At 45.6% G+C, this 24006-nt stretch overlaps 1 protein-coding gene across 6 annotated transcripts in view; it reads left to right on the top strand.

Moving 5' to 3' along the window:
• LOC130362803 (uncharacterized) overlaps nt 1-24006 on the top strand; it is a 205392-nt gene that overhangs the window by 70524 nt on the left and 110862 nt on the right. For 2 of the 6 annotated variants that reach the window (XR_008891571.1, XM_056567849.1), the window contains exon 1: nt 16430-16638. The exons of 3 other annotated variants lie outside the window; for them this stretch is intronic. The gene's annotated coding sequence lies outside the window, so the exon portion shown is untranslated. Of the gene's footprint in view, nt 1-15683; nt 15711-16429; nt 16639-24006 lie in introns of those variants that run through there. One more of the 6 variants, XM_056567852.1, reaches the window with a different exon arrangement.

Raw genomic sequence — 24006 nt, 5'->3', positions numbered from 1 at the left:
ACTTGCACTAAATGATAAATTTGGTGCAAATCCACGAAAACCAAAGTGAAAAAAAAAGGATAAAAAGAAACTGTCAACAGGCAAAATTGATAAATACCTATATCCTTGCATTTTCCATTTGTATCTGTATTATTTGGTGACATTTAGTATTGCTATATAAATAAATTGATAGAAGTGGGAAAGAGAGAGAGAGAGAGAGAGAGAGAGAGAGAGAGAGAGAGAGAGAGAGAGAGAGAGAGAGAGAGAGAAATATTGCTGGAGGTTGTAGTTTTGCAAAATCTGGAGGTCCGCAGGTTGAAGGCCATTGATATGGAGGAACATAACACACTGTACCAAGCCTTCTTCTTATGTAGTGACCTGACTTCTGGGGGACATACCACACTGTAACAAACCTCCTCCTCATGTAATGACATGACTTCTGGGGGGACATAACACATTGTAATAAACCTCCTCCTCATGTAATGACCTGACTTCTGGGGGGACATAACACACTGTAACAAACCTCCTCCTCATGTAATGACCTGACATCTGGGGGGACATAACACACTGTAACAAACCTCCTCCTCATGTAATGACCTGACTTCTGGGGGACATACCACACTGTAACAAACCTCCTCCTCATGTAATGACCTGACATCTGGGGGACATAACACACTGTAACAAACCTCCTCCTCATGTAATGACCTGACATCTGGGGGGACATAACACACTGTAACAAACCTCCTCCTCATGTAATGACCTGACTTCTGGGGGACATACCACACTGTAACAAACCTCCTCCTCATGTAATGACCTGACATCTGGGGGGACATAACACACTGTAACAAACCTCCTCCTCATTTAATGACCTGACATCTGGGGAACATAACACACTGTAATAAACTTCCTCCTCATGTAATGACCTGACATCTGGGGGGACATAACACACTGTAACAAACCTCCCCCTCATGTAATGACCTGACTTCTGGGGGGACATAACACATTGCAGGGGCGGACACAGACAGCAGAGGGCCCCTGTGCAAAGAATGTGCCTGCCCCCCCCCCCCCCCCAGCACTGTGCCCCCTCATGTACCTGGACCCCACCGGAGTGCCTCCACTTACCCCGCCCGTGTAGTGTCGCCACTTGCCTTGTCCACCACAGGTGGATGAAACGGCTCCTGAGGTGGGCTCCGGGTGGCCCCTGTCCCTCTCAGTGTGCGGACCAGGCCCCATGAGTACTCCCCCGGGTCAGTCTGACCCGTATCTAGCTGGAAGGCAGAGGGCAGTGCTCCCCTTTACACTCGCACCCCTTGACTTAGCACAACACCCCTTGGCACCCCCTGGTTCCTTGGCTCCTTAGTAATAGAAGTGACTTACAGGCAGGGCCAGACTAGAACCAAAAATAGGCCCAGGCATTTTAAAATAAACTGCCCATTTTTATAGTGGGGGTCTGACTCATGGGACCCCCACCAATCACCTTGGTTCAAGTGGCTCCCAAGATGTTGGAAAGCTGCAACTCCCATCATGTCTGAAGTGACTACAGCTGATGGGACAGTCAGGAGACTACACAATGATATCAGTGACTACAGCTCTGATGGGACAGTTAGGAAAATACACAATGATATCACTGACCTGAGTGACATCTTCTCTGTTGTCTTTACTTTTCTTCTTCCTCTGGTCCAGACACCAGGATTTCTTCCATCTTCTCTGCAGAGTCTGACACCTGGACATCATTGGTTCCTTAAGTTGTCAGTAGATCCTCATCCTCTGTATGATGACAATAATCATTATAACTTTGCCAAATACTGTACCCCCTGAATATAATACTGCCAACCACTGTACCCCCTGAATAATGCCAACCACTGTACCCCTGAATATAATACTGCCAAATACTGTACCAACCACTGAATCATCCCATACACCCCACGCACTCCATCCTCAGTCTACTCATCACCCCATATACCCCACGCACCCTATCCTCAGTCTCCTCATCACCCCATACACCCCACGCACCCCATCCTCAGTCTCCTCATCACCCCATGCACTCCATCCTCAGTCTCCTCATCACCCCATGCACTCCATCCTCAGTCTCCTCATCACTCCATACACCCCACGCACCCCATCCTCAGTCTCCTCATCACCCCATGCACTCCATCCTCAGTCTCCTCATCACCCCATGCACTCCATCCTCAGTCTCCTCATCACTCCATACACCCCACGCACCCCATCCTCAGTCTCCTCATCACCCCATGCACTCCATCCTCAGTCTCCTCATCACCCCATGCACTCCATCCTCAGTCTCCTCATCACCCCATACACCCCACGCACCCCATCCTCAGTCTCCTCATCACCCCATGCACTCCATCCTCAGTCTCCTCATCCCCCCCATATACCCCACGCACCACATCCTCAGTCTCCTCATCCCCCCATATACCCCACGCACCCCATCCTCAGTCTCCTCATCACCCCATACACCCCACGCACTCCATCCTCAGTCTCCTCATCACCCCATGCACTCCATCCTCAGTCTCCTCATCACCCCATACACCCCATGCACTCCATCCTCAGTCTCCTCATCACCCCATGCACTCCATCCTCAGTCTCCTCAACACCCCCATACACCCCACGCACTCCATCCTCAGTGTCCTCATCACCCCATATACCTTAAGCACCTCATTATTACACAGCTAACACCCCCCCACCCCCCGGTCCTTCTCATCAGGGCGCCGTCAGAAATTTTGGGGCCCCTTACACAGGTCGAGGCCCCCTTCAACCCCTCCCCGCCCTCAGGTAATTTTTAGATTGCATATACTTACCAATGCTGTGCCATAGCACAGAATTGATCAGTGTTATTGGCGCTACCTTACTACAGGCTGTTGAAGCTTTCTGCACTAATGGAGCACAGATCAGACGAGCCGGAGGCAGATAGGTACCCTCCGCTGAGTTGATCGGGACACCACAATTTTGCTGTGGTCCTGATCAGCTCCTCTGGGCTATCTGGCAACCTATTTTCATACTTTTAGATGCTGCAATGAACTTTGATTGTGGCATCTAATGTGGTTAATGCTGGACATCACCCTGATTGGTGAATTCTGGCATTAGCCACATGTCCCAGCTCTAACCAACCGGTTATGAAGCATAGAACTGGAGGGGGGCAGGACGTACATTTACACCCTGCAACCTTAAGGAAATACACATATACAGCCTCATATGCGTACACAGCCTCCATCGCAAGAATCCTTGTCAGTTATTTTATGTATTTGCATGTATTCAGAATTAGTAGTTAGTTTGTAGTCACACTCATTATTTGTATATTATTGAGAGTTTTAGCGCACTCCAAAACATCAATGTCAGCCACTATATACAAACACTGCCACTATATAGACACACACTGCCATCACACACACATATACAGCCACTATACACAAACACTATATAGACACACACTGCCATCATACACACATATATAGCCACTATATACACATACACTGCCACTATATAGACACACACTGCCATCATACACACATATACAGCCACTTTACACAAACACTATATAGACACACACTGCCATCATACACACATATATAGCCACTATATACACATACACTGCCACTATATAGACACACACTGCCATCACACACACATATACAGCCACTATACACAAACACTATATAGACACACACTGCCATCATACACACATATATAGCCACTATATACACATACACTGCCACTATATAGACACACACTGCCATCATACACACATATACAGCCACTTTACACAAACACTATATAGACACACACTGCCATCATACACACATATATAGCCACTTTATACACATACACTGCCACTATATAGACACACACTGCCATCATACACACATATACAGCCACTATATACACATACACTGCCACTATATAGACACACACTGCCATCATACACACATATACATCCACTATATACACATACACGGCCACTATATAGACACACACTGCCATCATACTCACATATACAGCCACTATACACAAACACTATATAGACACACACTGCCATCATACACACATATATAGCCACTATATACACATACACTGCCACTATATAGACACACACTGCCATCATACACACATATACAGCCACTATACACAAACACTATATAGACACACACTGCCATCATACACACATATATAGCCACTATATACACATACACTGCCACTATATAGACACACACTGCCATCATACACACATATACAGCCACTATATACACATACACTGCCACTATATAGACACACACTGCCATCATACACACATATACAGCCACTATACACAAACACTATATAGACACACACTGCCATCATACAAACATATATAGCCACTATATACACATACACTGCCACTATATAGACACACACTGCCCCTGTATACACACATGGCCATCATACACATACACAGCTTCTATATACACATACACAGCTTCTATATAAACATACACAGCTTCTATATACACATACACAGCTGCTTTATACACACACTGCCCCTTTATATACACACACACACACACCATACACTGCCCCCATACAAGTAAGTACCTGACACACACACACACACACACACACACACACCATACACTGCCCCCATACAAGTAAGTACCTGACACACACACACACACACACACAGCCATCATATACTGCCCCCATACAAGTAAGTACCTGACACACACACACACACACAGCCATCATACACTGCCCCCATACAAGTAAGTACCTGACACACACACACACACACACACAGCCATCATACACTGCCCCCATACAAGTAAGTACCTGTGTGCAGTGTATTCTGCTGCTCCGCTCCTCTATTGCAGGCAGTGGGCAGGAAGAGGAGGGACACGTGAGCTGACGTCACTGGCCAGCTGCTACTACAGGCCCTGCTGGTAACTGAGAGCCGCGCACAGGCTTGTCTCATACCAACTGCAGCCCCTGACATTTTAAAGTGACAGAGTGCTGCCCTCCGGACGGCGCTCCCTCTCGCTCCAGCCCCCGCTGGCCAGTCTGGGCAACAGACAGGGCAGGGCTGGAACATAAGAAAAAATAATGTGATGTAGTCAGTCAGTGTACAGTGAGGCTCCCCCCCCCCCCCCCCCCAACCGTCAGTGAGTGACAATCACTCACTGACTCGCAAGAAAGAGTGTTGGGGCCAGTCGGGCCCCCCTGAGGGTCCGGGCCCCTTACTGGGGTACCGGTTGTACCCCCCCCCCCCCCCCGATGACGGCCCTGCCTGTCCGCCTCGCCCGGCCAGTTTAAAGGTAAATTACTGCTGTCAGCGGCAGGTCCGGGACCTGTTGCTGCAGCATTTAGTATGAAGTACTGGCAGGGGGCCCTGCAGGGGCCCAGACTGTGAGGCCCAGGCTGTGACCTGGGCCACTAGGTGGGCCCCCTAACATGCTGGGCCCCTGTGCAGCCGAACAGGCTGAACAAGTGATATGTCCGCCCCTGACACATTGTAATAAACCTCCTCCTCATGTAATGACCTGACATGTGGGGAACATAACACATTGTAACAAACCTCCTCCTCATGTAATGACCTGACTTCTGGGGGGACATAACACATTGTAATAAACCTCCTCCTCATGTAATGACCTGACATCTGGGGGACATAACACACTGTAACAAACCTCCTCCTCAAGTAATGACCTGACTTCTGGGGGACATACCACACTGTAACAAACCTCCTCCTCATATAACGACCTGACTTCTGGGGGACATAACACACTGTAACAAACCTCCTCCTCATGTAATGACCTGACTTATGGGGGACATAACACACTGTAATAAACCTCTTCCTCATGTAATGACCTGACTTCTGGGGGGACATACCACACTGTAACAAACCTCCTCCTCATGTAATGACCTGACTTCTGGGGGGACATAACACATTGTAATAAACCTCCTCCTCATGTAATGACCTGACTTCTGGGGGGACATAACACAATGTAATAAACTTCCTTCTCATGTAATGACCTGACTTCTGGGGGGACATAACACACTGTAACAAACCTCCTCCTCATGTAATGACCTGACTTCTGGGGGGACATAACACAATGTAATAAACTTCCTTCTCATGTAATGACCTGACTTCTGGGGGGACATAACACACTGTAACAAACCTCTTCCTCATGTAATGATGTGGTAGCCCTTGGGGGTGTATGGTAGTTGGGGTGTCATTTAGGTAGATGAGGGGTTGAGGTTAACCCTATAGTTCCTGATGCCAGGCTGAGGGCTAGTATGCTGAGGTAATTCTCCGGCCTATCGCCGCCCTTCCCAGTAACAATAGGCGCACACACAAAATGACTGAAGGTCCACAAGGTACTTGAACTTGGATAAACTTTACTGAAAGGCTTGCGGTACATCCAATGCACAATAACAGTCTCATGCAAACAGTCTCTATATAGTTCAGTCACTGACAGTTGTTGCGGACCTTGAATAGTAATACAAGTCTCTGAATTTAGGGTAATTTGCGAAGATCCGTCCGGATTTAGGGGATATATAAGGTCCGGTGATCTTGCAGAGTGCTTAGGGATTGATACACTCACGATTCTGAATAGATCAGCCGTTGCCGCAAGGCTCGGGCCTAACTCACTGCGCAAGATAGCTGCGCAGATCCTGCTCGTTTGACAGCCCGGGAACAAGAGAGAGAAATTATGGTCACCGCTCCCTTATATGGGCAGGGGTGGGGTTGTTTCTATTGGTCCGAATATCTGTCACTCACCGTCACAAAGCATGGTAGGTGCAATACGTCACAGGGACCTCCAAAGATCCTTAACCCCTTAAGGACTCAGGGTTTTTCCGTTTTTTGCACTTTAGTTTTTTCCTCCTTACCTTTTAAAAATCATAACCCTTTCAATTTTCCACCTAAAAATCCATATTATGGCTTATTTTTTGCGTCGCCAATTCTACTTTGCAGTGACATTAGTAATTTTACCCAAAAATGCACGGCGAAATGGAAAAAAAAATCATTGTGCGACAAAATCGAAAAAAAACGCCATTTTGTAACTTTTGGGGGCTTCCGTTTCTACGCAGTGCATATTTCGGTAAAAATTACACCTTATCATTATTCTGTAGGTCCATACGGTTAAAATGATACCCTACTTATATAGGTTTGATTTTGTCGCACTTCTGGAAAAAATCATAACTACATGCAGGAAAATTTATACGTTTAAAAATGTCATCTTCTGACCCCTATAACTTTTTTATTTTTCCACGTACAGGGCAGTATGAGGACTCAATTTTTGCGCCGTGATCTGAAGTTTTTATTGGTATGATTTGTTTTCATATGATTGTTTTCATCTGACTTTTTGATCACTTTTTATTCATTTTTTAATGGTAAAAAAAGTGACCAAAATACGCTTTTTTTGACTTTGGAATTTTTTTGCGCGTACGCCATTGACCGTGCGGTTTAATTAATTATATATTTTTATAGTTCGGACATTTATGCACGCGGCGATACCACATATGTTTATTTATTTACTTTTTTACACTGTTTTATTTTTTTATGGGAAAAGGGGGACGATTCAAACTTTTATTAGAAATTTAAGGAAGCTATCTAACCTTTTAGTTTCTAGCTTCTTAGACATTTTATTAAACTTATTATACACTTTAAAGCTTACTAGACAATTAGGCAGCTATCTGACATGTAGTTGCTAGCTCCTAAGACATTTTATTAGCTCTCTACACATTTTTATGAGGCTAAACTGAACATTAGTACAGCTCTCTATACCTTTAGTTTCAAGCTGACTAAACAACTTTATTATCTCACACATTTTATTCGCCAACAATAAGTTACCTGTTAGTACACAAAAGTTATACTGGCTAGCCGGAAGGTAGGTCACAGTAAGGATGGCTGCTAGGGTCTATCGGCTACACGTTACTTACCCCTAGAGCACTTTCAAAACAACCTAACTAGGTTATTCTTAGAAATACGTGTTTAATTCTATATTCTCAAGAGCACCTACTGGCCAGGCAGAGCATCTCCCACACGCAAAGAAGGAGAAGAAGAAGTGTACCTAACAAAGGCAGGAATTGAATTTCCATAGGCTACAATTCCTACAGTGTTTTCTTAAGTGAGACATTTATTTTGGTGTATGTACTAGAGAAACTTGAGGTAGTACATTTAAGTGAGTAATCTAGAGTACTGGAAAGTAATAGGCAGAGCATTGAAGTGGGTTATCAAAGGTACTATATGTGCAGGTACTAAATGTGAGTCCTGGTACCTTACGGGTAGTTTGCCCTGTGTAGTCCTTTGAGACCGCCGCAACACCACCTCCGAGTCATCAGGAATTCCTTCACTTGGGGATTCTTCAAGAACTTCAGTCCCCGAGGGACCAGCTGGAGGGCTGGAAACAGAAGCAATATCTTCGGTTGGACTGGGGGGTTCTCTGAAGACAGGTGGAGTAGTGACATCAATGCCTGAAGCAGTCACTGGAGTAGGACTGATGCTGGGTGTAGCAACCAATGGTGGTTGACAGGGAGCAACAACTACTGGCAACTGATTAGGCGAAACGGCTACCGGCAACTGTTTGGGTGGAGTAACCAGTGGCGGCTGGCTGGATGGAGCTGGGAACGGTATACCCCAATACATGGTAGGCTGCTGACATGGGAACAAAGGAACGTCCATAGTGGGATGAATTCCTTCTCCCGACACATATTCTCTCACTGGCCTTGTTGGAGGTGGAGTAGAAGTAGCAGGTGGAGCAGAAGGAGTAGGAGGAGATGGGCCAAGCACATCTTCTTTCAGGCACATTTTTATCCTATTCCTGTGGACCACCTGTGGCTCGAACCCGCCTTTCTGTATCTCGTACACGTCCGTTTCAGGATAAGTGACTGCAGTAATGGTGTATGGCTCCATTTCCCACAAGGAGTCCAATTTATGGGTTCTAGGAAATTTTCTGAGCCACACTTTATCTCCAAGCTGTAAGGGCTGAGCCGAAGCATGTCGATTATAATCTTTCTGCTGGCGTTCATGAACTTCACCCATTTTCTTTTCAACAATGTCCTTGGCTTCCTCAATTCTTCGTTGATGCTCTGACACCCAACCCTGGGAAACCTGAGGAGAATTGTTAAAAGGTGCCTGTAGCCCAAAAGTTCGATCCTTTGGCAATTGGCTGCGTCGGCCCATCATCAGGAAAAAAGGCGTGTACCCCGTAGAGCAGTAGACAGAGTTGTTGTAAATTTCTAGGAGTTCAGGCAACAGCTGAGGCCACTCTTCGTGCTTTGAAACAGAGGCAGCTCTAAGGATTTGGATGAACACTTGATTCATCCTCGCGTAGAGCCCATTCCCTTGGGGATGGTAGGCCGTCGTCTGGAGCTACTTGCAATCATGCAACCGGCAAAGTTCCTGGAACAACTTGGCTTCAAAGGCGGTTCCCCGATCCGTGAGGACCGATTCGGGACACCCCAGAGGTTGGATCCAATGTCGATAGAAGAGTTGAGCAGCAGTCTTGGCGGTAAGATCCTTGACCGGGACCACGACCACCCACTTGGAATAATGATCCGCCATGGTTAGAGCATTACAATAGCCAGATCGAGTGGGGGCCAGCTTCACATGATCCAAGGCAACAATTTGATTCGGCCTTTCTGTACAGATGGGATGCAAAGGGGCTCTTGCGTTCCTTCGGGGTTCTTTATCACATTGCACACGGAGCACTCAGCACACCATTTCTCGATGTCTCCCCGCATTCCAATCCAGTAAAATCTCCTTCTGACAACCTCGGAGATGCCAGCTGGCATAGGCAATCACCCTCTCTTTGCCATCTTGCACTTGAGATAAGACCGCCCCCAGACCTTCAAAGCTAGCGTCAGTGTATAAACGGAAGGGAAGGCTGTAGTCAGGATATGCCAAAATGGGGGGTTCCATGAGGAGGTACTTCAGGGCTCGAAAGGCATCTTCTTGTTCTTCAGCCCACTGTATAGGGAGCCTCCCATTATAATTGTCCCGGGCAGTCCCTCTCAGTAATTCGGTTAAGGGTCCAGCAATTTGAGCAAAATGGGGGATGAAGCGTCGGTAATAACCAGCAAATCCCAGGAAGCTTTGGACGTCTCGCACCGTCCTGGGTGTAGGCCACTCTTTCACAGCACTCACTTTGTCTGGGTCAGGCTGGACTCCTTGAGCACTGACAACATGTCCCAGATAGTGTACTTGTGGCTTTAGCAAGTGACATTTGGAAGGTTTAACCTTGAGTCCATGTTGGATAAGGACTTGGAAAACTTCTTTCAGGTGATCCAGGTGTTCCTGATATGTCCGAGAATAGACGATGACGTCATCTAAATACAACAGAACACTTTGGAAGTTAAGATGCCCCAAGCTTCGCTTCATTAGGCGTTGGAAAGTAGCTGGTGCATTGCACAGTCCAAAGGGCATACTTTTGAACTCGAAGAGACCCATAGGGGTCACAAATGCGGTCTCCTCTCTATCCTCTTCTGCCATTGGCACCTGCCAGTAGCCGCTCGTCAGGTCCAATGTGGAAAAATAGGCGGCAGACCCCAACGCAGTCAAGGATTCTTCGATGTGAGGGAGAGGATAGGTATCCTTATGAGTTATGCTGTTCAGCTTCTGATAATCCACGCAAAAGCGGATAGTCCCATCTTTTTTCTTCACCAGGACCAAAGGTGCAGCCCAAGGACTCTGGCTTTCCTGGATGACATCGGCCTCTTTCATCTCCACAAGCATTTTCTTTATGGTCTGATAAATCCCAGGAGCCACAGGGTGATGTCTCTCTTTAATGGGTGGATTGTCCCCAGTGAGAATCCTATGTTTGATCATGGTGGTCCTGCCAAAGTCTGTGGGAAAGTTGCTGAAAGCTTCCTGATATCTCTTAGCTACCTGGATGACTCCTTCCACCTGTTCCTTGGGGCTATCTTCGTCTCCTATTTGCAATTGGCTCCACCAAGGTTCCGCAGGATTCTGGTCAGGTCCTCATTGAGCCACTTGTGACTTTGAGACCACATCTCTGACATCCAAATGGTGCAGGGTAGCCACCGGGGTATACTTGGGTAGTTGGACCGCAACTTGAGAGAGGTTAATAAGTCTCACTGGAACCTTCCCATTACGTACTTTTACCAGGCTTCTAGCTGCTCGCACCAAGGGGCAATCTTCCAGTAGGATGGGTTCCAAGAGCACCAGATAAGCTTCATTTTTCACCCCGGGTCGGGCACGACACCAAATATCTCCGTCTGTGGCTGTAGACTAAAGGCTCGTATATCTTGAATCCTTACTTGACAGATCTCTCCTTGATGATTCACGAACTTCTGTTCTTCTGGGGGTGACAAGTGAGGGAGAGATACATGCAGTGCACAGACAATATCATCAAAACAGTGCCTCATAATTTTCATGCCTAAGATGAAATCAGCTGCTCCTTCATCCCTAACATTAGTGACAATCACACCCTGCCTTTCCAACACATCCCTTCCCACCTGCAACGTGGGCTCCCAGTAACCATGCCTGGGTACTGGTTTCCCATTCCCCGCAATTACTCTAAACTCCGCTTCCTGAGGTTCACACAACCTTTCTGGGCCCCAATACTTATAGAAAACACCCTGCGGAACAGTGGACACCTGAGACGCCGTATCTATCAGAGCTTGTAGCCGGATACCTTCAACTATCACCTGTACATAAGGGCAAGAAGCTACATACATAGACAGTCCTTTCTTGTCGCTGATTGATTCTGGACCTTCAGCCTCTACTCCTGGGGTGTGGTTCTCGACCCCAGGGGATGCCCGTTTAAAGCCCAACATTGGCTCTTCCAGTGTCCATTCTTGTTACAATAACTACAGACAGGTCTCTGACTCCCAGGTGATCTCACAGGAGGGGTATTAGGTAGACCAGCAGGGTGGGGATCAGGCTTCTTAGGTGGCGGGGTTGCAGATCTAGGAGGGTTTGGTCATACTGCCATTTCTTTAAAGGCCTTGGCTAACTGCTCAATGTCCTGTTTAATGTCCTGTAGGTCAGCTGTCCAAGGGCTAGAAGAAGGTGTTGGCAGGGCAGACTGAGAAGGGACAGGTGGCTGGGGCGAGGGCCCCGGAGATTCTGTAGCGGGAACACTAGCCTCCTCTTTCTGAGGTCCTGATTCTATCACTTTAACCGCTAGTCTCTTAAAAACAGGGAAAGCCATGTCAGGATTTTGCACAGCCAGCATCCTAAGTTGGGCCTTGTCCCTTTTGTTCAGTGCCCCTTCTATAAAACGGTCCATCAGTACTCGATTGCCCTGATCGGGCGTGATGCTGTCCAACTTCTGTGCCACCTCTAATGCGCTCTGTAAAGCTACTGCATATGCTCGGAGAGTCTCACCTGGCTTCTGGCGCCGTTCATAGAGTCGGAGGCGTACCTCCGAGGGAGAATGCGATTCTAACACTTGAGAAAGTCCTTCAAAAATCTGTCCCACTGTGGCTTTATCAGCCAGGCGCGAAGTTCTTCCAAGGCGGGCCCCTGGAGCTGTCCCAGAAGCAGCTGTATCTGTTGATGAGGGGGTAATGCATAAAATCCAAAGAGGCTGTAGAATTTTTCTTTAAAGTCTCTCAATGTAAAATGGTCATCATTGTAGGTGGGAAGCACAGGATTCCCCAAGAAGACAGGTGCAGCAACAGGGGCTCCCAACACATAGGGAGAGACTGAAGGTGGACTTGCTGGGTCCTGCTCCGCCTGTGATGGAGGTCTTGCTGGAATCACAGGTAGAGTACATCTTTGTGAGGTAGAAGGTGTTGGTGAAGGCGGCAACACCCTTCTGACTTGGGGTGGAGACCCCATTGGTGGGGCCACTGGAGCATCGCCCCCTTGCTGTTCAGATGGGGACTGGGGGGCTGCAGGTTCTGACATCTCTGTATTTGGTATGCTGGCCCTTTAAATAGATCTTGAATTCCTAGGTCCCAAGGAGATACACAGTTGTTCTCAAATCTGGAACTTGAGAGCGTAGATTTAAAATTTGGGAGCGGTGACTTGAAACTCAACAGCCTTTGATTGCAATTTGAGTCCGTTGATCGGCAGCTGAAGCGACTCTATATAGGACTTCAATTCGGCAATCTGGTGTCTCAAAGTCCCGTACAGTTACGGCACCTCACAGCTTCCAGCCCGTTGTCGCACTCTGTGCCTTTTCCCGCGCTGAACTGTCTCTCTTTGTTGGTTTCCAGCACTAGACTCCAACAAAGTGGCCGCCACGGCACCGAGGGCTTCGGTGGGCTGGGTCTCTAGATCACGTGCGCAGGGAGGTCCCGCGCTAACTTGAGTTCTTCCTATCACAGCTTGTAGCTCCGCTGTACTGTTCGCCTCCCCCTTACTTTACATGCGCACTTCCTCCACACAGCACCGTGTGCGCAACCTCTTACTCCGGAGTATAAGTCACAGTACATGAATAAAGTTCTTTTTCTGGGGGGGAGTACACTTTCACTAAGGGTGACTGTAGCAGGCACACACCCGAATCGTGTTCGTGCAACGCCAAAAAGGCTTTGTGGTAGCCCTTGGGGGGGGGGTGTATGGTAGTTGGGGTGTCGTTTAGGTAGATGAGGGGTTAAGGTTAACCCTATAGTTCATGACGCCAGGCTGAGGGCTAGTATGCTGAGGTAATTCTCTGGCCTATCGCCGCCCTTCCCAGTAACGATAGGTGCATGCATAAAATGACTGAAGGTCCACAAGGTACTTGAACTTAAACTTGGATACACTTTACTGAAAGGCTTGCGGTACATCCAATGCACAATAACAGTCTCATGCAAACAGTCTCTATATAGTTCAGTCACTGACAGTTGTTGCGGACCTTGAATAGTAATACAAGTCTCTGAATTTAGGGTAATTTGCGAAGATCCGTCCGGATTTAGGGGATAGATAAGGTCCGGTTATCTTGCAGAGTGCTTAGGGATTGATACACTCACGATTCTGAATAGATCAGCCGTTGCCGCAAGGCTCGGGGCTAACTCACTGCGGAAGATAGCTGCGCAGATCCTGCTCGTTTGACAGCCCGGGAACAATAGAGAGAAATCATGGCCGCCGCTCCCTTATATGGGCAGGGGTGGGTTGTTTCTATTGGTTCGAATATCTGTCACTCACCGTCACAAAGCATGGTGGGTGCAATACGTCACAGGGACCTCCAAAGGTCCTTAAGCAAAAACCATAGAGTTTACCTGATCACGTGACCCGCAGGTCCTGCTACGCTCCAGACAGGTAATTAACAATTTATATACATTTATACAATCCTTTACATATAAATCCTAAATAATTACTAGATAACTAATACCTAGATGAGAGGTGACTAGGGGTGGACTAGACAATAAGGACCTGATGTCCTAGGGACTCTGGCTATGGGGACCTATATACACAGGTACCGGATAGGATGCGGTACCGGGACACCACAATGACCTGACTTCTGGGGGGACATAACACATTGAAATAAACCTCCTCCTCATGTAATTACCTGACATCTGGGGGACATAACACACTGTAACAAACCTCCTCCTCATGTAATGACCTGACTTCTGGGGGACATACCACACTGTAACAAACCTCTTCCTCATGTAATGACCTGACTTCTGGGGGGACATACCACACTGTAACAAACCTCCTCCTCATATAATGACCTGACTTCTGGGGGGACATAACACACTATAACAAACCTCCTCCTCATGTAATGACCTGACTTCTGGGGGACATAACACACTGTAACAAACCTCCTCCTCATGTAATGACTTGACTTTTGGGGGACATAACACACTGTAACAAACCTCCTCCTCATGTAATGACCTGACATCTGGGGGACATAACACACTGTAATAAACCTCCTCCTCATGTAATGACCTGACTTCTGGGGGGACATAACACACTGTAACAAACCTCCTCCTCATATAATGACCTGACTTCTGGGGGGACATAACACACTGTAACAAACCTCTTTCTCATGTAATGACCTGACTTGTGGGGGACATAACTCGCTGTAACAAACCTCCTCCTCATGTAATGACCTGAAATCTGGGGAACATAACACACTGTAACAAACCTCTTCCTCATGTAATGACCTGACATCTGGGGGACATAACACACTGTAACAAACCTCCTCTTCATGTAATGACCTGACATCTGGGCGACATAACACACTGTAACAAACCTCTTCCTCATGTAATGACCTGACTTTTGGGGGATATAACACACTGTAACAAACCTCTTCCTCATGTAATGACCTGACATCTGGGGGACATAACACACTGTAACAAACCTCTTCCTCATGTAATGACCTGACATCTGGAGGACATAACACACTGTAACAAACTTAGGGTACGTTTGTAGTGTACGGTTGCTGGATCTGGTTGGGAGGGGCGAAAATACTGTGGGCGAAAATACCGTATACCACGGTTTTAGGTCCGGTCATAAAACCGTATAAGGGGACAAAATGAGAAACCGGAGTCGGCTCATTGAAATGAATGGAGTTCGGGCCAGATCTGGCTGGGATACGGGAGCGGCCGGTTTTCGGATCCAGCACCCGTACACTACAAGCATAGTGTGAACCCACCCTTACACAGAATCACCACAGGCCCTTCAGCTACTATCTCTGCTATCCTGCACCAATGAGCTCCACCCCCAACATGTTATTGGTCACATGATGGTGACATCATCAAAGGTCCTACACCTCCATCATATAGAGCAGGTCCTGGTCACCCCTTCAGTGTCCTTGGCTCTACTGGACCCAGATTCCAGGGGGAAAGGGGTAAGTGCCCTCATCCTGTGGATGCCGCTCACAGGACACCAGAGCAGGGGATTTGTCCCTCAGGGTAGGTTCACACTGAGGAATTGGAGCAGAACTGAACAGGAATCATTTCAATCAGGAAAATCTTGTTTTTTTTGCCAATTTCTTCCTCGCACGGAATTTGTATGGAATTTCCGTATGGAATTCTGTGGAAAACTAATTTTGTCAGTAGAAAAAAAATATCCCATTCTGCCTGAAGAATCAACATGTTCTATCTTCAGGCGGAACAGAATTAAGCATCAGAGTTCTGCTAGCAGAAATTCTTCAGTGTGAACAGGGCAGCGAAAAGGCCATTAAAGTCAATGGAACTTTTATTGTTGGATGATTTGGAGCAGAATAAGTGAGTGGAATTACTTGAGTAAATTCCTCTCCAATTCCTCATTGTAAACATACCCTAAGCATTCCGCAGCAGCAGAGTCCTATTGATTTCAATGGGATTTTGCTGCACTGTTTACATAGCAGAATTTCCGCACCCAAAACATCTGACGCGGAAATTCAAATTCCGGTGCCTGCAGAAAGAATAGACATGTCTATTCTTTCTGCGGACTCCACACAGAAATGCATCGCTGTCTATGAGATGGCACTTTTTCAAGCGGTCCTAGTGCCTGCATGTTCTGCCGGTGCTTTGCTGTCAGGGAAAGTCAGAGATTCCCCCCCCCCCCCACACACACAGACACGCACAGACAGACAAGAAGCTGTATCTGTGCCCCTCTCCCCTCTCCTGGACCCCTACCCCACCTTTCAGTAATATCCCTGGCCTCCTGCTGTATACAGGTCGGCTGTCGGGGAATGGGAGGAGGGCTGCAAGCTGCACAGAGCTCGCTGGGAGCAGAGTAAGGAGGCTACACAAGATGTGGACCCTCCTGGAGCTGTCTAATACTGCCTAAAAGTAAGTGTGTGTGTGTGTGTGTGTGTGTGTGTGTGTATCATGTATCACCTAAATGTGTGTATATGTCTCTTAGTACTGTCATTGTATACATGTAAAGTGCATGTGTCTCTATATGTGCTATGTGTATGTATCAGAGTATTCACTGAGTGGAGCACTATATGGGCATATGGGGGCTCTCTTCAGGAGACTGGGAAAGCTGGATGACACAGTGCAGGGCTCACGGTACTTCCCCAGCTTTATGTGTACTGCCTTTCACCCAGTTTTCCCAGAATTCTGAAGAGAATATCTGGTGAAGCAGCCACATCGGAGAGAAGACATGTAGTGAAGTACCAGATGTCACCCTAGTACTCTTAGTGCATGACTTACAGTATTTCCCCAGCTTTATATGACTCCTAAATGACAGAATACTAGTGTGACATATGTTACTTTATCTCTCCAATATGGCTACTTCACCATACAGACATTCTCTTCAGGAGACTGGGAAAGCTGGGTGACAGGCAGTCCATAAATCTGGGGAACTACTGTGAGCCCTGCACTGTGTACTGTCAGTCACCCAGCTTTCCCAGGCTCCTGAACCCCCAGATGTGATGTCCTGCTTGTCCTCCCTCTAGTTGTCACTGAGTATTATGGCAGCTGAGTTGTTACCCTGCCTCTGCTCTTATTGCCCCTGGCACTAACTCTGCGACACCACCGCTCAGCATGCTGCTCAGTGCCCCTTCTTCCTTTGTTTCCCTGGCAGGCATTAAAGTAGAGATATCATGCAAATGGCTCTAACTACTATGGCGACCTTTAGGGGGTTACTACTGTATTGGGGCATTGTTAGGGGGCAAACTACTGTGTCAGAGCACTATTATGGAGGTAGCTGCTGTGTATTGGGGCAATTTACTGTATGGGGCCACTATTAATGGAGTAACTTTTATTTGAGAGGCACCATTATTGTGTGGGGCACAAACTGGAGCATTATAACTGTATGGGGCGCTATGGATAGAAAGTATGTATAGGTGTAGGATACAGGAAAAGTGCAGAGCCTAAAATCTTTGTCTGACAGATTCTGCGGAAACAAGTCACAGCTGGAAAATGTCGCCTTCTAGGCCGGAAAGAAAATAAAAAACGAACTACTTCGAATAGAGAAGACATCACCTGGATGTCATCTGGATGTAACTGCAATGTATCGTGACCGTATGGGAATAATGTTGGTCTGTATATAGTGTTTGATATACAGTAACAGTATGGCGGCATTATTCAGTCATTACAGGGTAGTAATATGTGATCAGGGTCTAGCTGATTATTTGTCTCCTGTTTACAGATTGGTCTTGATACTGGGATTTATTCACATATTATTTGTACAGTATATGGTGACTTTATTCGGTCACTGTGCGGTGGTACTGTATAATAAGACGTGGCGGTATTAATTGTCTTTTGTGTAGTGGTATTTTTTTTTATGTTAGTAATAGTATTAATATACTGGTTTTGTTTAGTATGATGTGAGGTTGGCGGGGTCCGAGTTTTGTGAATAGCCTGGTCTATAGTAGTTAATCCGCCACTGCATGTATATAATTTATATTTAAATGTGCTTGTATATAGATGTAGAATTTCTTAGGGAAAAGTTCAGCACTTCACATATAGTGAAAATACAATGGTCCCTCAACATATGATGGCAATCTGTTCCAAATGAACCCTCGTTTGTTGAAACCATCGTATGTTGAGGGATTCGTGCAATGTAAAGTATAGGACAGTGGTCTACAACCTGCAGACCTCCAGGTGTTGCAAAACTACAACACCCAGCATGCCCGGACAGCCAACGGCTGTCCGGACATGCTGGGAGTTGTAGTTTAGCAACATCTAAAGGTCCGCAGGTTGAAGACCACTGGTATTGGAGGTTGTACTCACGTGTCCCTGCCACTCCGGACCGTCACCGCTTGTCACCGCTGCCCTGGATGTCGCCTTCCATCGCTGTCGCCGTGTCCCCGGGGTGTCCCCGACACTCCGGCAAGGCCTCTGCTTCCCCGGCATCCTCGCTCTCCGTTGCTGCCATCACGTCGCTACGCACGCCGCTCCTATTGGATGATGGGACGGCATGCACAACGATGTGATAACCACGATGGAGAGCGCCGACGATGGAGGGGATCCCAAAGAGGACGTGCCGGAGCCCCGAGGACAGGTAAGTGATCGTCAGCGGACCACACGGGGCACCTTAAACAGCTATCCGGTGGCAGCTGAAGCAGTTTGTGCTGCCGGATAGCCGTTTATGCGATGGCACCGACATACAAAAGCATCGTATGTTGATGCTGCCTTCAACATGCGATGGTCCCTGAGAGGCCATCGTATGTTGAATTGATCGTATGTCGGGGCCATCATAGGTCGGGGGGGGGGGTCACTGTATTATACCACAGTATTTGATAGCAATGACTCTTTTGTTCCTTTGTTCTAATGATCAGTGGGGTCTCAGCAGCCAGACCCCTACTGTAAAATATTATAAAAAGGTGTTTGTGTCCATTAACATGCCAACATCTGTCCATAATGCTGCATGTATTACACAAATTAAAAAGTGGTTTTTGGACTATTGCTTTTGGTAAGGGGGGCCCAGACGGTACGGCTGTATGGGGCCCCCGAAATTCCTGATGGCGACCCTGTGCAGGACCCAGGGGGTCGATATCTGTTGATTTCAGGATCCTTGACTTATTGGTTACATTTGTCTCTTATCATGCTCCACTTTTTCCATGACATGTTTAACACTATCCTACCTCATGTTGAGGGCTCCATGATAATTGGAGGTGACTTGAGCCTGGCTTAACTTTTTAAGGACTTAGCCCATTTTGGCCTTAAAAATCCATAACTTTTTAATTTTCCATCCACAGACTGATATGATGCCTTTTTTTGCGTGACCAATTGTACTTTGTAATTACATTTTTATTTTACTATAAAATGAATGTCGCAACCAAAAAAATATTTTTTTTGTGGGGAAATTGAAAAGAAAACTGCAATTTAACAAATTTTGGGGGGTTTCATTTTTACGCAGTACACTTTACAGTAAAACTGACATTTTCTATTTATTCTGAAGGTCAATACGATTAAAGTGATGCCCATACTTACCTGCTTTTCTATTATTGTACTACTTTAAAACAAAGTCAAACTTTTGAGACAAAATTAGTATGTTTTCAATCAGCTCACTGATGTCTGCCATTGCAGGACGTACGTCATGTACAGGATGAAAATGTATATCCTGGTGTGCTAAGTACCAGCACATCAGGATGTACATTTATGTCCTTTGTCTTTAAGGAGTTAAAGGGAACCTCTCATCAAATAAACTTTTGATATATTTTAGATTAATGCATGTTGAATAACTTTCCAATAGCATGTTAATGAAAAATATGCTTCTTTCTATTGTATTTTCCCCGATCAGTCCTGTCAGCAAGCATTTCTGACTCATGCTGGAGTCCTAAACACTCAGAGCTGCCAGCCTGCTTTGTTCACAGCCAAACAGGCTGTGAACAAAGCAGGCTGGCAGCTCTGAGTGTTTTCCTTTGTGAACAAAGCAGACTGGCAGATCGTAGTGTTTAGGACTCCAGCATGAGTCTGAAATGCTTGCTGCCAGGACTGGTAGGGAGACCCCTAGTGGTCATTTCTTCAAAGTGGAAAATTAAATAGAAAGAAGCATATTTTTTTAATAACATGCAATTGTAAAGTTATTCTGCATACATTAATCTATAATATATTTAAAGTTTTTTTGATGAGAGGTACGCTTTAAGATCATGTCATGGACAAATCGGTCCCAAGCACCCCAAGATTTAGATTTCCTCCACACACATGATCTTCCATTTGCAAAACTTTTACTCAAACATGACCTTACAGACACCTGGCAGAATCATAACCCTACGATGCAGGACTATACTTTTTTTTCCCACATCCCATCTCATATACTCTAGAATTGATCACATTTTTCTCTCTGCTTTACTGTTACCTTTGGTCACCTATGTGAGGATCCTCCTTTGTGCCTGGTTGGACCATGATGATACATTATGTGTAGGCCTTAGCGACTGGTGGCATTTGGCTAGCTGTTAAATTACTCCCTACTGACTGAGTCCATCCATGTTGAGGAGCTTGCTCAGGAGTTTAAATTCTTCTGAAGACAATGGGGGCGATTTATCAAATCCTGTCCAGAAGAAAAGTTGCCCATAGCAACCAATCAGATCGCTTCTTTAATTTTTCAGAGGCCTTTGCAAAATGAAATAAGAAATCTAATTGGTTGCTATGGGCAACTGAGCAACTTTTCCTTTCCACAGGTTTTTATAAATCTCCCCCCATTGCCGCCAAATATTGTATTGGCCGCCCTATTCCTCAGGGATTAAGCCTATGCTTTGCTTTTAGAAAAAATGTTTACGTCATCCTGCTGAATGCGACCTAAGAAACAAACTAGAGGACGTGCAAGCGGATTTCAATTTAGCTTTGACGGCTATTGTTTTTACAGGGTGATAAACTGGGTACCCTCTTAGGGCATCACCTGGCCCCAAGACATTTTCTGGGGGCTGTTCCTAGGCTTTATATTTGGGATAGTACCTTTTTACAAAACATGAAGCTTGTCATGCATGAATTTTCCAATCCTTATTAGTGTTGAGCAGCATAGGCCATATTCGAATTCGCGATATTTTGCGAATATATCGACGAATATTCGTCATATATTTGCTAAATTTGCATATTCATAATAGTCGCGTTTTATTTTCGCATATGCAAAAATTTGCATATTCAAAAATTTACATATGCGGAGATTCGCACGCCAGTCTCACACAGTAGTATTAGAGCCTTCTTTACACCACACAACCTGGAAGCAGAGAGGGATGATCACTGTGATGTGTACTGTGAAAACAAAACAAAAAATATGAATATTCGTAATTGTGAATATATAGTACTATATTCGCGAATATTCGCAAATATGCGATATTCGCGAATAAAATTTGCATTGCGAATATTCGCGAGCAACACTAATCCTTATACTCTACTCCTTCTCATTTAATCTGCCTTCCTGCACAGGGCCAATCTTTGCTTCCTTTTTTACCCCATGTAGGGACTTGAGGGAGAAGTAGAGTTCCACTGGAACGGATGGTTTTGGTGCATTATATTATGAAAATGTGCCCCTATATTCATTCCTCATCTCACTAAGCACTTTAATGCGATCCAAGATGGGGGAGCCTTAAGCAGTGAATACTATTTGGCTACACTCAAGGTAATCCCTAAACCCAATACAGATCAATCCACCTCTCATATTTACTGACCGATATCTCTAATTAATTCTGGTATAAAATTGCTTACAAAAATACTGACCCTCCGAATAAATACTTTTCTCTCTTCCTACATCCATCCGGACCAAGTAGGCTTTTTACCGGGCAGACGGCTCTCATCAAACCTGTAGATTCATAGACCTAATCCCTCCCTTAAACGGGCCTTCTTCTATCAGTAGACTTAAAGAAAACCCTAAATACTTCTCCAAGTGCCTAAATATCAAGGTATATGCATCTGAGACCATTTGCATTGGTAGGGGAACAAGGGAAAAAATATTAAACTGCCAAAATAGCCCAGCTTGCTTGAGCACATGCTGGCTTAAAGGGGTACTCCGGTGAAAACCTTTTTTCTTTTAAATCAACTGGTGGCAGAATGTTAAACATATTTGTAAATTACTTCTATTAAAAAATCTTAATCCTTCCAGTACTTATTAGCTGCTGAATGCTACAGAGGAAATTCCTTTCTTTTTGGAACACTGATGACATCACGAGCACAGTGCTCTCTGCTGACATCTCTGTCCATTTTAGCAACCGTGCATAGCAGATGTATGCTAAGGGCAGCATGGTGGCTCAGTGGTTAGCACTGCTGCCTTGCAGTGCTGGGGACTTGGGTTGAAATCCCACTAATAGAGATGAGCGAACTTACAGTAAATTCAATTCGACACGAACTTCTCTGCTTGGCGGTTGCTGACTTTTCCTGCATAAATTAGTTCAGATTTCCGGTGCTCCGGTGGGCTGGAAAAGGTGGATACAGTCCTAGGAAAGAGTCTGTATCCACCTTTTCCAGCCCACGGGAGCACCTGAAAGCTGAACTAATTTATGTCAGGAAAAGTCATCAACTGCCGAGCCGAGAAGTTTGTGACGAATCGAATTTACTGTAAGTTCGCTCATCTCTACCCACTAAGGACAATAATAAATAAAGCGTTATTATTATAATAACGTCAGCAGAGAGAACTGTGGTCGTGATGTCATCAGAGAGCATTCCAAAAAGAAAATAATTTCTTCTGTATTATTCAGCAGCTAATAAGTATAGGAAGGATTACGATTTTTTAATAGAAGTAATTTACAAATATGTTTAACTTTCTGCCACCAGTTGATTTAAAAGAAAAAAGGTTTTCATCGGAGTCCCCCTTTAAGTGCACCTCAGTGGTAGCAATTGAAGCCTTGGCGACCTCGAGATGCCCAATTACTCTCCTCCAGTGGATTCCTGCAAGATGCAGACCCCTGATATTTTCCCCAACACTATTGCAATCTTCAGCGATCTGGGATAGTCTCAGAACATGCTTTCCCCTACAATCGCCTGATGCCCTGCTTTTTTTGTATCCCTGGCTTCCCACAGGGTATAGTGATCTTGGCATTTTATTTGCACAGGGAACTGTATTAAAAGAAAACTGACAGGCTGTTTACTGCACTCACCCCAATACTCTAGATCATAGCACAGGGAAACAGGAGTAAAATGAGGTATTACTTACTTAAATTGGTCCTAGCATTTTGAAGATATGGCCCCCAATGCTAGAATTGTAAATATGTTTTTCCCCGAAACCCTACCAAACCCTTCGATTACTGCCATGATTGACATGAGATCATGGTGCAGATTTAAAAAAAAAAAGCAAAATGTCATCTGCATAAGCAAGAACTTCTTGGGAAATATTTTTCAATTCAAATCCCTCATGGGGAACTATTTCATTCAACAAAAATACTAGAGGTTCAACAAATAATAAATAAAGCAAAGGGGAGAGAGGACATCTCTGTCTTGTTCCTTTATGTATTTGAAAACTTTCTGTCAGATCTCCATTAATACGAACCCTTGCCACAGGTTGACAATAAAGGGTTTTTACCATAATAACAAATGTTGGCCCCATTCCCAACCTATCAAGAACTTTCCAGAGAAAAGGCCACGATACCCTATTGAATGCTTTTACTGCATCCAGCGACAGGATGGAACGCCACTCTCCTCCCATCTGAATACCTGCAAAATCAGATATTTTTTTTGGCATGAAGCCAATTTGTTCCCTACTTATCAAAAGTGGCATAATTGGTTTAAATCTAAGGGCCAGAATGTTCGCAAAAATTTTAGCATCTGTGTTCAACA

This window comes from Hyla sarda, chromosome 3 (assembly GCF_029499605.1).
Source record: "Hyla sarda isolate aHylSar1 chromosome 3, aHylSar1.hap1, whole genome shotgun sequence".
NCBI classification, from domain to species: domain Eukaryota; kingdom Metazoa; phylum Chordata; class Amphibia; order Anura; family Hylidae; genus Hyla; species Hyla sarda.
The sequence above is the reverse complement of the archived record's forward strand: the minus strand, read 5'-3'. Positions and strand labels throughout refer to the sequence as shown.